Here is a 12870-nt window from a genome sequence, read left to right as displayed (position 1 = left end):
CCATGATCAGACAAATGAGAGAGTTTCAGAGAAACTCACTGAAACTTTGTTTCATGCTAAGATGATAAGCATTTTCATAACTTAGAACAAATAACTCGAGTAGGAGGAGGAACTCTGGAGATATCTACTACAAGTGAAATGTATTTGTATCTCACGTCCAACTGCAATTAGCTAAACTGCCACAACAGCAGCCATTGGTGCATTATGTCAGGGTGCAAAAAGGCAAGGTGAGTAAAGCAGCCTGGCTCTGAGGGAACAATGCAGAGTATCTGGCAGCCCAAACAAACAGCAAGCTCAGCAGTTTTAGGGGTGAAAGAGACAGGGAAAGAGAGGACAGAGTAGGGTGGCAGGGCGGGGCATTATCACTGATGTGAAACACCAGTGACTTTTATGGGCTGGCATCCAGAGGCATCAAATGATGCTGAGCAAGAACAAACAGGAAATTAAAGCTGCAAGCAGCGTTGGGGCGGGCCCTCGCACGTGTCGGGTGTGAGGCGGCCGCGTTGCATAATCTGGAGCCCTGCCGGTGCGGCTGTGAATTTGCTATGCGCAATGGACGCTGCATGAAGGTGTTATACGTCACTTCATGTGTCCCCTTTGTGGTGCTACATAGCACTTGGCGCTATGACTAGAAATGAATATTGGCGTGTAGATGTGTTCAGGGCGGGACAGTTATCAAGCACGTATAGTTTTGTTCAGATGTGAGCATGTACACTGAAGTTACAACAACTTCCTGTGTCATGGCGAAGAGTTGATCTTTGACGCCACGCCACGGACACGCCCATCGACGAAAACGCACAACTTTTTATCATCAATTCCTTTAGATGGCACAGCAGAAATCTGAAGTTGATCGGACTAATCCCTAGGAGGAGTTCGTTAAAGTACGGAGTGTGTAAATCATCCAAAAATTACATGAAATGCAAAAATTCAAAATGGCTGACTTTCTGTTGGGTTTAGGGCATCACCCCAAGAGGCTTTTTGGTACATCTGGACATGATACATGTGCCACAGAAATTTCATACATGTAGGTGAAACGTGCCACAGGGGCTGCTTCATTAAAACTAATTTCCTGTTGCCAGCAGGTGGCGCTATGACCATGGGTGAATGTCGGCATGTACATGTGTTCAGGGCGGGAGTTTTATGAAATGAGTGAAATTTGGTAGATATGAGCTATGTACAGTGAAGTTACAACAACAACTTCCTGTGTCATGGCGAAGCATCAAACTTTGACGCCACACCAAGGACCGTTATCCGAAAACTCACAAGATTCACAACATAGCGACATCAATGTCTTAAGGCTCTTCTGAGACTGTTTTGAAGGAAGTGAGGCAAATATGTTGGCAGTAGTACATAACAGCATAAAACTTGACACTTCCTGTTGCCAGCAGGTGGCGCTATTACATTGTGTATTTATTGGCATATGGATGTGTTCAGGGCGGGACTCTCATCCTACATGTAACGTTTGGTGCAGATCTGAGCATGCACACTGAAGTTATAACAACTTCCTGTTTCATGGCGAATCACAGATTTTGGGCGCCACGGACACGCCCATTGACAAAAACTCACAGATTGCACAACTTTTCATTGTCAATGCCTTTAGAAGGCACAGCAGAAATTTGGAGTTGATCGGACTAAATCTATAGTACGCACAATGTAAACGGTGAAAAAGAGGTTAAACTCGCACTTTCAATTCAAAATGGCTGACTTCGTGTTGAGTTTAGGGTATGGGTTCTGGAGGCTTTTTTGTGTGTCTTGATATGATAGATGTCCCCAGAAAATTTCGTGCATGTAGGTTGAAGTAGGCGCGGGGGCTAATTTTTTTCAACTTTACAGATGGCGCTATAGAGCCATTTTGCCACGCCCATGTGCAAGACCCTTAAAACACGTAATTTTTTGCCACGCCTGATGTGTGTGCAAAGTTTCGTGAGTTTTTGAGCACCTTTAGGCCATCAAAAGTGCGATTCATTTGGGAGAAAGAATAATAAACCTTACAATTTCAATAGGGTCCTCGCATGTTTCATGCTCGGGCCCTAATAAGTTATTCTAACAGTAAGTCATAGTACCCACAGCCTGGGCTGCATCAGACCTGTTGACATGAAACGCCTGCTGAAAGCACATTAAAACGGGTATATGCGCTGTTTACGACTGAAAGGCAAATTATCCTCAAACTGGTGTTTAAATCAATAAATCAAAACCTTGTGTTTACTGTCATTATCTACTAACCCTATGGCTGTCAAAATTGTACATACTGTATACTCACTACACATGGGGTGAGTGAAGCAGTCTATTGGCTTTCCCCACATTACGTGAAGTAAGCTGGGTCTTCTTAACAGTAAAGAGCAAAAAATATATATCTTCTATATCACAGAAGCAAATTAATTGAAGATCTTTATAGCCTAAAATTCAAAAACTTCACTTTCACTTTCAAGTTAATTTTCACCCTTTCCTGTATATATGCGATAGATATATTTTGTCCACTGACCTTCTAATACACCATAGTGTGTTATACAGTGTCACAGTATATAATACTAAATTGTACCTATAAACCTATAAAACGTCACTGTAACTGCACTTTATATACTGCATGTGCATGTTAGAAGTCTGATTTAAAGTTTAACAAAGTGTTATTTATAAATGTGATATATTTTAATATTCTATATATATTTTATTTTTAATATATATATATAACATAGTGTTCATAATGCATATATATTGCTAGCACGTCACTCAGAGCTAGACTTTTCTCTTCAATCTCAATGTAATGTATTTTGCTTTAGTGGCATGAGCGTTATTAAACAATAATTATAAAATGTGAAGAGTAGTATTGTATCAAAATGCTTTAAGTGTGTGTGTCATAAGGGGGTTTCCATTTACCACGTAGCGTGAGTATGTGGATTATACAGTGGAATAAACAAAGCATGTTTAATAGGACAGATGTTAACACTCTCTTTCTCTCTTCAAGGCTCATAAACATGAGGATCTGTCTGCCTTTAATTGGTTTATAAGTTAGCAGACACATCTTAAGCTGATAGATGACTTTTCCACCCTGCTTCTGTTCCCCGTCCTCTTCATCTGCTCACTGCGCAGTTTATCTTTTTCTACAAAGACATTCTTTCAGCACGACCAGAGGGCACTTGTTGAAGGCGGGCTGGCCTCAGAAAGGCCTTCTCTCTGGGGTCAGACGAGTAGGATCGAGGACACATGCAGGCTCCATTGAACTGGAGCCGCTTTTCCTACACCATACACATATTGATGATTAGCAGATGCTCAAAGTGTCCCCTGAACAACTGAGGCAAGACTCACTTACAACTAGGAGTTCCCCTAGATTGCACTAGATATTGTGACAAAATCTGTTACCAAAATATTTTGTAGATATTAATGCACGCTAAGCACTGGAGTCCTGTGTAGGTGTAGAATGAACATTGTCAGCTTTGGGCCAATGAAATACCCTAAAAAGCAATACATAATTGCACACTCTACAAATCATGTGGCTCTAAGATAAATCCCCCCATCAAACTAATCTCTCCTCATGGCTGGGAGGCATCGAACTACGAGTAAAGAAGCTAAAAATCAGCCATGGCTGAAGGATTCAATTATGCACTGTAAAAACATCTTTAATAATCATTGTTAAGGCTGGTTGGTTCACGCCCGGCATGTGATGCTGGTGCCTTGCACCAATTGGATGTTTGGTGTGATAAGAGGAGCTCTTTAATGGCTTCTTTGACCTAAATCCTCATTAATCATTTTAGAGCTGTGGCAAAGATTCTGGTGGATGGGGGTAATATTATTTTTAAGCCTACTGTACAATGAATTAAGCTCCCACCACTGGGATATGAACATTCTTCCTTTGTTTCCCTTAACACTGGCAAAAAAATTTTTTTTTAAAAGAAGCGGGTATATATGACCATAAGCTTTTGATAAAAAGCATACAGTATGTTTTTTTTAACATCATCTTTTTCCTTTCCGTTCTGATGTTGACATGCCCTCTCCATTTTAACAGCGTCAAGAAAAAAGAAACTATTGGAAATGTATAATGCATGGTGTGCCTCTAAAAGGCCTTTTCGTATGTCCTCCCTTCAGAATGCCAACCACACAGTGGTAATTTCTGAACCTCTGAATGGATTTAACATGACTCAACACTCAAATGAAACTGCAGTGAAAACATATAATCTGTGCCTGCATGTGGCTCAGCATGTAAAATTAAATCAGACATTCAGACAGATATGCTGATATGTTTTTACACTCAGCAAGTGACAACTACTACCAGCCTGGCAACTCCTCTGCTCTCACCCACTCTCCCATCTGTTGCCCACCTGACCAACACAAACAACTCATCTGCGGCCTGCAAGCAGACTCAAAGCTACCGATGGCCTTCTGTTTGATTCAAAAGGAAACTAAAAAAACTGTATGAGGTCAAAGAGGTGAATAAAATACCTTTTTATCGTGTGAGTGTATACATGTATGTATTGTTGTGAGAATGAGATAAATGTGAAGAAAAGGACACTGGAAGCAACTGGCTCTGGTTCTTGGGGGGCCTTCATAGATAATGTTTGACTGCTTTTCACGTATCCAAGCCATATAGTAAAATTATTCGCCTGTGCTTTAACTCTGATGGCCTGTGTTTTAAGACTGATAATTGTTGACTGCTTAGCTCAGATTGCAAAAGATGTTTTGTTTGATATCCTGTTTTATATTTAAGGTGTCTCTGCAGTCTCTTGTGCCCTGACATTTGCTCAGCCTCCAGAGACCTTTTGTTGTACGTGACCATATTTCAGATTAGACGTTGATGTCCAGTAAAGAGGAAGTGAAAGTCCGCTCTTGCTGGCAACTCGACCCTTTAGATAAATACGACAGATGTGTGTATCTCGCACACGAGTGGAGGCGTGAAAAGAGTTGTGAAAATAAGAAGAATTGATGAATGAACTGATTTAAAACAGTTTTTTTTTATTTCTGCATGCATTTAAGATTAGTAAGAGAAGTGTTCATTTATTTTGTTTGAGTGTGGCCTACTATATTTGGCCTTCAAACATTTAAAGAGGTGGTATTATGCTCATTTTCAGGTTCAACATCTTAATTAGGGGTTGTACCAGATAAGGTTTACATGGTTTAATTTTAAAAAACACCATATTTTTCTCATACTGCACATTGCTGCAGCTCCTCTTTTCACCCTGTGTGTTGTACGCTCCGCTCTGGAGCTACAGAGTGATGCATCTTACTTACACAAAATCTTTGTTGGGAGTTGCACATGTGCAGTTCCCAGGTAAGGACTACTAGCCAATCAGAAGCAGAGAAGGGCGGGTCGTAAGAAACAAGGTACTGTGATCCAAATCAAAGCCGCTTCAGACTGTGACCGTAACCTAGCAGATGGTATAAGTTACTCACAAGTCCACAACCACACAACATCATTGTTCCACATCTTACCATCAGGACTAAACGTCGAACTGTTGCCGGTGTTCTGACGATCTATGCTGCCTTGCCGAAAAAAGCTACCATAGCGCAAATCATACACTCGACTCTACTCGGCCCTGCTCCGTTTTCCATTGCAGACAGTACTCAGAGATAGTACGTAGCATGTTGTCATAGCGACGCCACATACAACTGCCACGACATAATGTTCAATGCGACACACACACACCAGCGATCCACACAGCTTTCTCTTTTTTAAGTTAAAACATTTCAACATTACTGAGAATGTAAAGACAGATAAGTGGTATGAAAACCTTCCAGCTGTGTTTTCCTCTGCCGTTGTTGCTGCAGCGGTCTGTGTGACGGCGGGAGCAGAGGGCTCTGTGAGCGGGCGGCTGGCCGGCCTCACACGCTCCTCCCGCAGCTCCTCCCCGAAGTGAAGGCAGGACTACAAACGAGCTGTTTTCAAGCGGTTCAGAGCAGAGCTTTCTGTGGGAGATGGGAACTGCCTTTGGGCTGGACTTTGGGCTTTTTCACTTTGCAAACCTGTTACATGCACAAAAAAGATAGCTAACTCAATAAAGGAGAGGGGAAAAGCCAAAAAGCATAATACCACCTCTTTACGCATCTACCCATAAAAGGAAAAGTAATGTAAAAACCTATCAATGTGATGAACAAGTCCTGATAGCCAATGATTGTTTGAGAAAAGGGTGGGGTCCTCCCTGTCTATTTCTTTATTGAAGTTGCTGACTCTAGAGCTCTGGGCGAACTTTTTGTGGCTTGTTGAAAATAAATAAGTTTCTCTTTGGGTGAACGCCTTAAGAAAACTAGTTTTTCGTCAAATTTTTTGTCTTCGTATTCTTCCCCCTCTTCTGGACTGGTAAGTTAGTATTTACTTACTTTAACATCCATACTGCCTCCACTAACACACCTCATTACAGATAACCAGCAAACTGGCCCTTTCAGGAGCTCATTCCAGGTTATTTGTTCAGTGCCCTGTTCTCTGGAATCGAAAGCGAGAAGGGAAGAGGGGTTGACTAGAGAACTTTTGAATCTGGAGTTAGAAATTCAATACAGACGGTCAGGCCAGTACCTAGTGTTGAAACTAGCTTGTTATCAGAGGTCGCCTTTTTTCCTAAGTGGTATCTGAATTTATAATGCGCTAAGGGCACCCGGCGATGGTGACCCGAGAGAGCAGGGTTCCTTGCGGTGGGCCACTTGTCGCTGCAGTATGATAGTAGTAGGAGCATGCTATGTCTCTTTTTATCCATCTCTTGCTCTACTTCAGATGCAGACTGGCACAGCTGGTGTTCACAGCAACATGTCGTTCCTCTCGTCTTCATTCTTCTTCTGCTCTACTCTTCACTGCAGCTCTAGTTTCCTTCCTGTCTTTTGCTCACTCTTCTCCCCCATCCGGCACTTTTCTTTTCCCCCTCTCCTTTCCTTTTCTTTCCTCTCCTCATCTTTCCTTTTCTCTCCTCTTTTCCACCTCCCCTCTCCTTTCCTTTCTTCTCCTCACCTTTCCTTTTCTCTCCTCTTTTCCACCTCCCCTCTCCTTTCCTTTCTTCTCCTCACCTTTCCTTTTCTCTCCTCACCTTTCCTTTTCTCTACTCTCCTCCTCTCCTTTCCCTTTCTTTCCTCTCTTCTCCTTCTCTCTTGTCTTTCCCTCCTTTCTTTTCCTTTTCTTTCCTCTCCTCTCCTCCTCTCTTGTCTTTTGTACTCTCTTATACTAAGATGTTGTGCAAAGTGTTTAGTGTAGGCTAGGGAATGCACTGAAGGTACAGCCGGTCACCTGGGTGGCTCTGATGTATACTTGACATTAAACTCTTTCATGCTGAAATCAAACCTGTCTAACACATTTGCAATGTGCACACACTCCTCATTACCCTTCATTGTGCAAAAACTGGGTCTGCCCCATCTCCCAGCACAATCATCATCTTCCAAAAAGGGAAAAAAACACCACAAAAAACCATCTGTCTTGTATGGAAGGCAGGGAGAACAACAGCATCTGCTCTCTCAGGAATCTACTAGCAGCAGCAGCAGCAGAAGAGTTTCACACTCCAGGACCGGCTTTAACCGTCCCCCCATTTTCCAATTCATCAATCTTCAGCCAGTCATGCTAATTTAATGTGTCCCGGTCCCTTAATGAAAACAGCCACCCAAACATGCTCAGCTGTGAGCCAAGGGTGTGGGGGTGAGTTTATGCCAATCCCACCCCCTAACCGACCATCACAGCCGCAGGGTGCAGATGCTATTAACCCAAAGTATACAGAAGAATCTATGATGCTAATTGTATTTATTGGGCTGCAGCTTCCCGGTGGTCTGATCTGAGCCAGAAGTTTATAAATCTATACTGAGACAAAGACCCACAATGCTCTTATTTTGACTTCATAAACATGTGCACCTGCACATTTCACTGGTGGTTGCTTATGTAGAGTATGAGTATAACAACCTCTGGGGATAATTATAAAAAAATAAGCCTTGTGTCCTTGTTGGCAGTGCCTGAAGCAGTGCCCAGACTGAGAATAGAAATCATAATTGCAGCATCGTATGCATCGTTACAGGAACACAAAACATAAACATTATTTAGCTGCAAAATGCAGATGTGCAAACAGATTTTCTGGCAGCATTTCCTCAGTATATCAGAGATGGTTTGGACTACAAGCCAATACCAAAGTCTCATCCATATGAGCTGAAGTGATGCTATAATGCAGAGTTATGTAATATGCAGAAGTTTTTTTCCAGGCAGGCTTGTCTATTTTAAGGTAATTAGTAAATAATTGGTTGCTTTATAACAGGAAATGAATTTGCAAAAATGTTGATAGTCTTAGGCCTAATTTAATTAAGGGAAAAAAACAACTATTTGCTAATTCCAGGTTCTCAAATGAGGATATTTAGTTTTTCTCTATTTTATATAACTGTAAATGTAATATCTTTCAGTTATGGACCATTAGTCCAGAAAAAAGACATGGCCTTTAAGGACATCACCCTGGGTTTTCATAACATGTGATGGTCACTTTTTAATACTTCTTGACATTTCATAGAGTAAACGATTCATTTTCATTCCACAGAAACATTAATCTGGAACTATTTTGTCTATTTTTATTTACAGCAAAAACACTCAAATGTGATGATTTCCAATTTCAATCTCTGTACTTGAATATCTTCGGACTGTTGGTCGGACAAATTGTGTGCACTATTTATTTTCAGAAATTTTACAGGCCAACCCATTAATTAATTATTAACAAGTAATAATGGCCAAAATAATTGATAATGAAAACAAATGTTTTAAGCCTAAAGGGTCCATCCATCCATTGTCAACTTCTTATCCTGGCATCGGGCAAAAGGCGGGATACACCCTGGACAGGTCGCCAGTCCATCGCAGGGCCACACATAGACGAACAACCACTCACGCTCACACTTTAGGGTCACCAAAACAACCTAGTCTGCATGTCTTTGGACGGTGGGAGGAAGCCGGAGCACCCGGAGAGAACCCACACAGACACGGGGAGAACATACAAACTCCACAATGAAAGGCCAGGGCAACCGGGGTTTGAACCCGTGACCTTCTTGCTGTGACGCGACAGTTCTAACCACTGCAACACTGTGCCGCCCAGCCTAAAGGGTATTTAGCTTATTTTAACAAATGCATAAAAGCATCATGCACTTATTCTGTTGCTAATCTGATAAATGCATGGAGTGATCTACTCCTGCAAAACACAGTCAATCATAACATTGGGCAAATATCAATGATGCTTTTTTAAAAGCTGATAAAGGCTGATGCAACAGTGTGCCAATGTATCAGTACCACGATATCAACACAAGAGGTTTCCTTTCATGTTTTACAAAGAGAACTACTCAATCAAAATGTAATCTTACAAGATAATGTATTTTAGTCACAATAAAAACGTACAATCTATATTAAAAAATAAGTAATAGAGACTGAAAGCTATAACAGTGTCACATGTCACTGTTTCAGTGTCACCTGGGTGAAGTCAAAGGGAGCTGACCTCAACCCTGATCCCCAAACAGCCCTGAAAGCAATATTATGCATATCCCTTGTATGAAAATTGTCCCATCACTTAAGGCGACAGTGGGCAGAATGAGAATGCACCTAAACCCACCATAAGCTCCATCACCTGGCTTGTGTCTAATGAGCCGTGGATAAATGGGAGAGTGACGACGACACTGCATCTGCCATGAGTAATGGCTCAGTGCTGGCTCTGCACCGGCAGTCTGGGGAGTTGTCACAGGAGACTGAAGTCGTTCCTTGTTATGTCTCTTGAGGTCTCGCCAACAGTGATGGTGCCAGCACACAATTCCTATCATGCCATGACATGCTCCAGCATTGCACGGTATGCGTTTTTCGTTTCCAAAATGAGATGTACTCATCAAAAATAAAAAATACTCCCACAATACTAACTGATTAACAGCCCAGATACATTTAAATAAACAGTGTTGTTAGTAAGTACTTGAAAAAAGGATCACTTTAACAAACCAGATGTTCAATATTTTTATATACAGTAGGTTATTTGAACTTTAGGACAGTGGGCCTTTTTCACAGCAGACATTTTGACTTGTCATAGTAGGAAAACCACAAGTGTTACTAATATCATTAACAATGGCTCCAGTCCATTCAAGAGTCTATATGGTATCCTTTAATTTCATTGTGCTTTTCCTACTGTGACATATCAAAATGTCGTCTATGAAAAAGGCCTGTTCTATTGTGGACTTTGACTGTTGCAAAGCACTACTAAGTATAACAGGATGCTCTAATATTTGTGTAAAATCCAGCTTACGTTTCTGTTAATGTTACTTCTTTATTATTTCACAGCAGAGAGCTTCATCATAAGGTTGTAAAGCTTTTAAGAACGGAAACCATAGAAAATGTCTCAGCTCCTGTTATGTTCCTGAATAAAGAATACAGTATGAAAATGTTGTTTAGCAGCCTGCTATTAGCATTCTAGAGTAGCTTCAGGTTTATACAACACACCAAAAAGCTTCTCATTCACTGCAACTTATTTAAGCTTGCAGTTGTCTTCTGTTATTTTGTATTGAAGAGAAAAATGCTCAGTACTTACAACACAACTGACTTGGAATTTACATATTTACCAAATATACAGTACATACAAGATATTAATATAGTATTGGTACCTATTTACAAGTATGGTTGAGGGTCAAAGTGAACACCCTGCAACGCCTGAATCATATAGTGTTACCACAGCATATGTCGACTGCAAATATAATAATATAACACTGCATGAAATAAATCCACACTGTCAGATAGTGGGATTCTTATTACCATCACAATGATTGTCATTACTCATGGGCTGTTTTCTAGTCAGCTGTGAGACCCACTACTGGTCACATTATATACAGAAAACAATATTGCCAAGCATTTGTTATATATCACCAATCAAACAAACTCGCAACACAGTGACATGTAGCCCCAATGGGAATCAAACAACTAGCCTGTCTGTTATCAATTCTCTACCACGGAGCAACTCTGCATGCATCTATGTGGAAAAAAGTATAGGCCTTTAAAAGAGATGGTACAGAATTTTATGCTGCAATAAGTGAGTATATATTATAAAGACAATGGGGGACATTTGTGGGAATGGTGACCCTCTATATTCCCTCTCTCTCGCTCTCTCTCTCTCTCACACACAGGCATGCGCACACACATACACACAGGACAGCCCACCTTTCACTAGCATCATAAAATATACGTTTATGTTAAAATACCATTCATATCAGCATGCATACAGTTTACAAAAAACTGTATCTTGACATGGGCTGCAACTGACAATTATTTTCATTACTCATCAATACACTAATAGATTCATAATTGTGCATATAAAAATCTGTACAACTGTCCATATTGCCATCATATATGTCAAGAAAAAGCAACAAATTTACATTTAAGCAGCTAAAACCAGAAAGCATTTGGCTCTTTTGCTTGTAAACTGACTGAAATGATTTGGCCTACTCGATATTTTTGTTATTTGACTAATAAATTAACTGAATTTCAGCACCAATATTGACTGCAAATACGTATTATTAGGCTTGGGATTCCTTTACAAATGGGGTTTGAATTCATCCAAAAGGGGATCTTCTTTGATCGACTGCAACCGGTGCAATCAACTCCAACTGCCAAATAAATCTTGACTGCAAGAGTCTTTGCATTCAGGAGACATGTAGAAAGCTATAGTTCCTTCAATGAAAAACAACGAATGGTCGAGAGTTAGACAATATTTTAAAGAGAAACGGCAAAAAAAATCAAATAATTTGTCTTCATGGAATCTTCTAATTTATTTTATAGAAGAATCAATTAAACATGATGACCAATAATAAAAGCATAGGAGGCCGTTGCCCCTGTTCATATACCTCCAAGTCTAATATCTGAAAACAAGGCCTTAGGGGATGTGCTGCCTTCCTTTAAGTCAAAACACTTGAACTGACAGCTAGAGGAGCTGAGCTACATCTGGCAGCATCACCGGTAGACATCAAATAATCCGCTCAGCGCCGTGGGGCCTGGCAGCACCGGCCGGCAGCAGCAACAATAAGCACAAACCCTGCTGCTGCTGCTGCTGCTGCTGCTGCAACCACCGCTCAGTGGATTCATTCAACACAACGGCCGATCAACACATTGCCTTCCTTCTCTCCCTCTGCTTGCTTTGATGGTTGCTCTTCAAGATGCAGCGCGGCTGCAGTGGTCTGCTCTGATGCTTAGCAGAATCCAGATTTTAAAAAAGCACGACAATCGGCGTCGGGCGCCTCCATATTGTTAAATATTACTCGCACCTGGCCACCCTAGTCAGGCAGCATCACTGGGATGCTGTGGAGAATGAAAATGCACCGACTTGACACATCCACTGCACCATTATTCTCAAACGACATATTATGATAGCCTACTGAAGACAACGGGGGGAAAACAATCCCCCCATCTTCAAAAGAAAGAGAAAGAACAAGGCATGTTCAAACTCACAGTCTGCTGCAAACCGGCTCCTGGTTCCTCCTCCCCCGCAGTGAGCGTGTGTTGATGCTGTAGAAAATGATGAGCAGTGTGTGTGTGTATGAGTGTGTGTGTTTAAGGGACCGGGCCCGGCCAGTGTGTACGTCCCCACTCTCTGCCGCTGCAGCAGCAAGCTGTGGTCCACACGGATCCTCCGCTCTCCTCACCAGCTCCCCCCGCCGCTGTCAAAAACCAGCAGCGACAAAGATCGTCTATGCCTTCGAGAAGACGACACACTCATAGACGAAAACCCGGCCCGCTTTCCAGCCCGACTCGGCCCGAGTGGGCGTCGGTTGGTCCTCGCGCAGGGGCTCTTTCAAGGTGCCTTTGTATTCTGAGGAAACATTTGCATCGTTTGACAACATTGTTACAGTGAAAAACATATGATATACCTAGATCTATTGATGCGCATTTAGGCTTAAGGCCCATTTATACTCCTGCGTAGGGTC

At 41.6% G+C, this 12870-nt stretch overlaps 1 protein-coding gene across 6 annotated transcripts in view; it reads right to left on the bottom strand.

Moving 5' to 3' along the window:
• The window catches only part of nrcama (neuronal cell adhesion molecule a), a 63450-nt gene extending 50705 nt beyond the window's left edge, over positions 1 to 12745 (bottom strand). For all 6 annotated transcript variants that reach the window (XM_046071913.1, XM_046071917.1, XM_046071916.1 and 3 more), the window contains exon 1: positions 12395 to 12745. The gene's annotated coding sequence lies outside the window, so the exon portion shown is untranslated. The remainder of the gene's footprint in view (positions 1 to 12394) is intronic.
• Between the last annotated feature and the right edge of the window lie 125 nt (positions 12746 to 12870).

Source organism: Micropterus dolomieu, linkage group LG16, assembly GCF_021292245.1.
Source record: "Micropterus dolomieu isolate WLL.071019.BEF.003 ecotype Adirondacks linkage group LG16, ASM2129224v1, whole genome shotgun sequence".
Classification (NCBI taxonomy): Eukaryota; Metazoa; Chordata; class Actinopteri; order Centrarchiformes; family Centrarchidae; genus Micropterus; species Micropterus dolomieu.
This window is presented reverse-complemented; position numbering and strand designations above follow the sequence as displayed.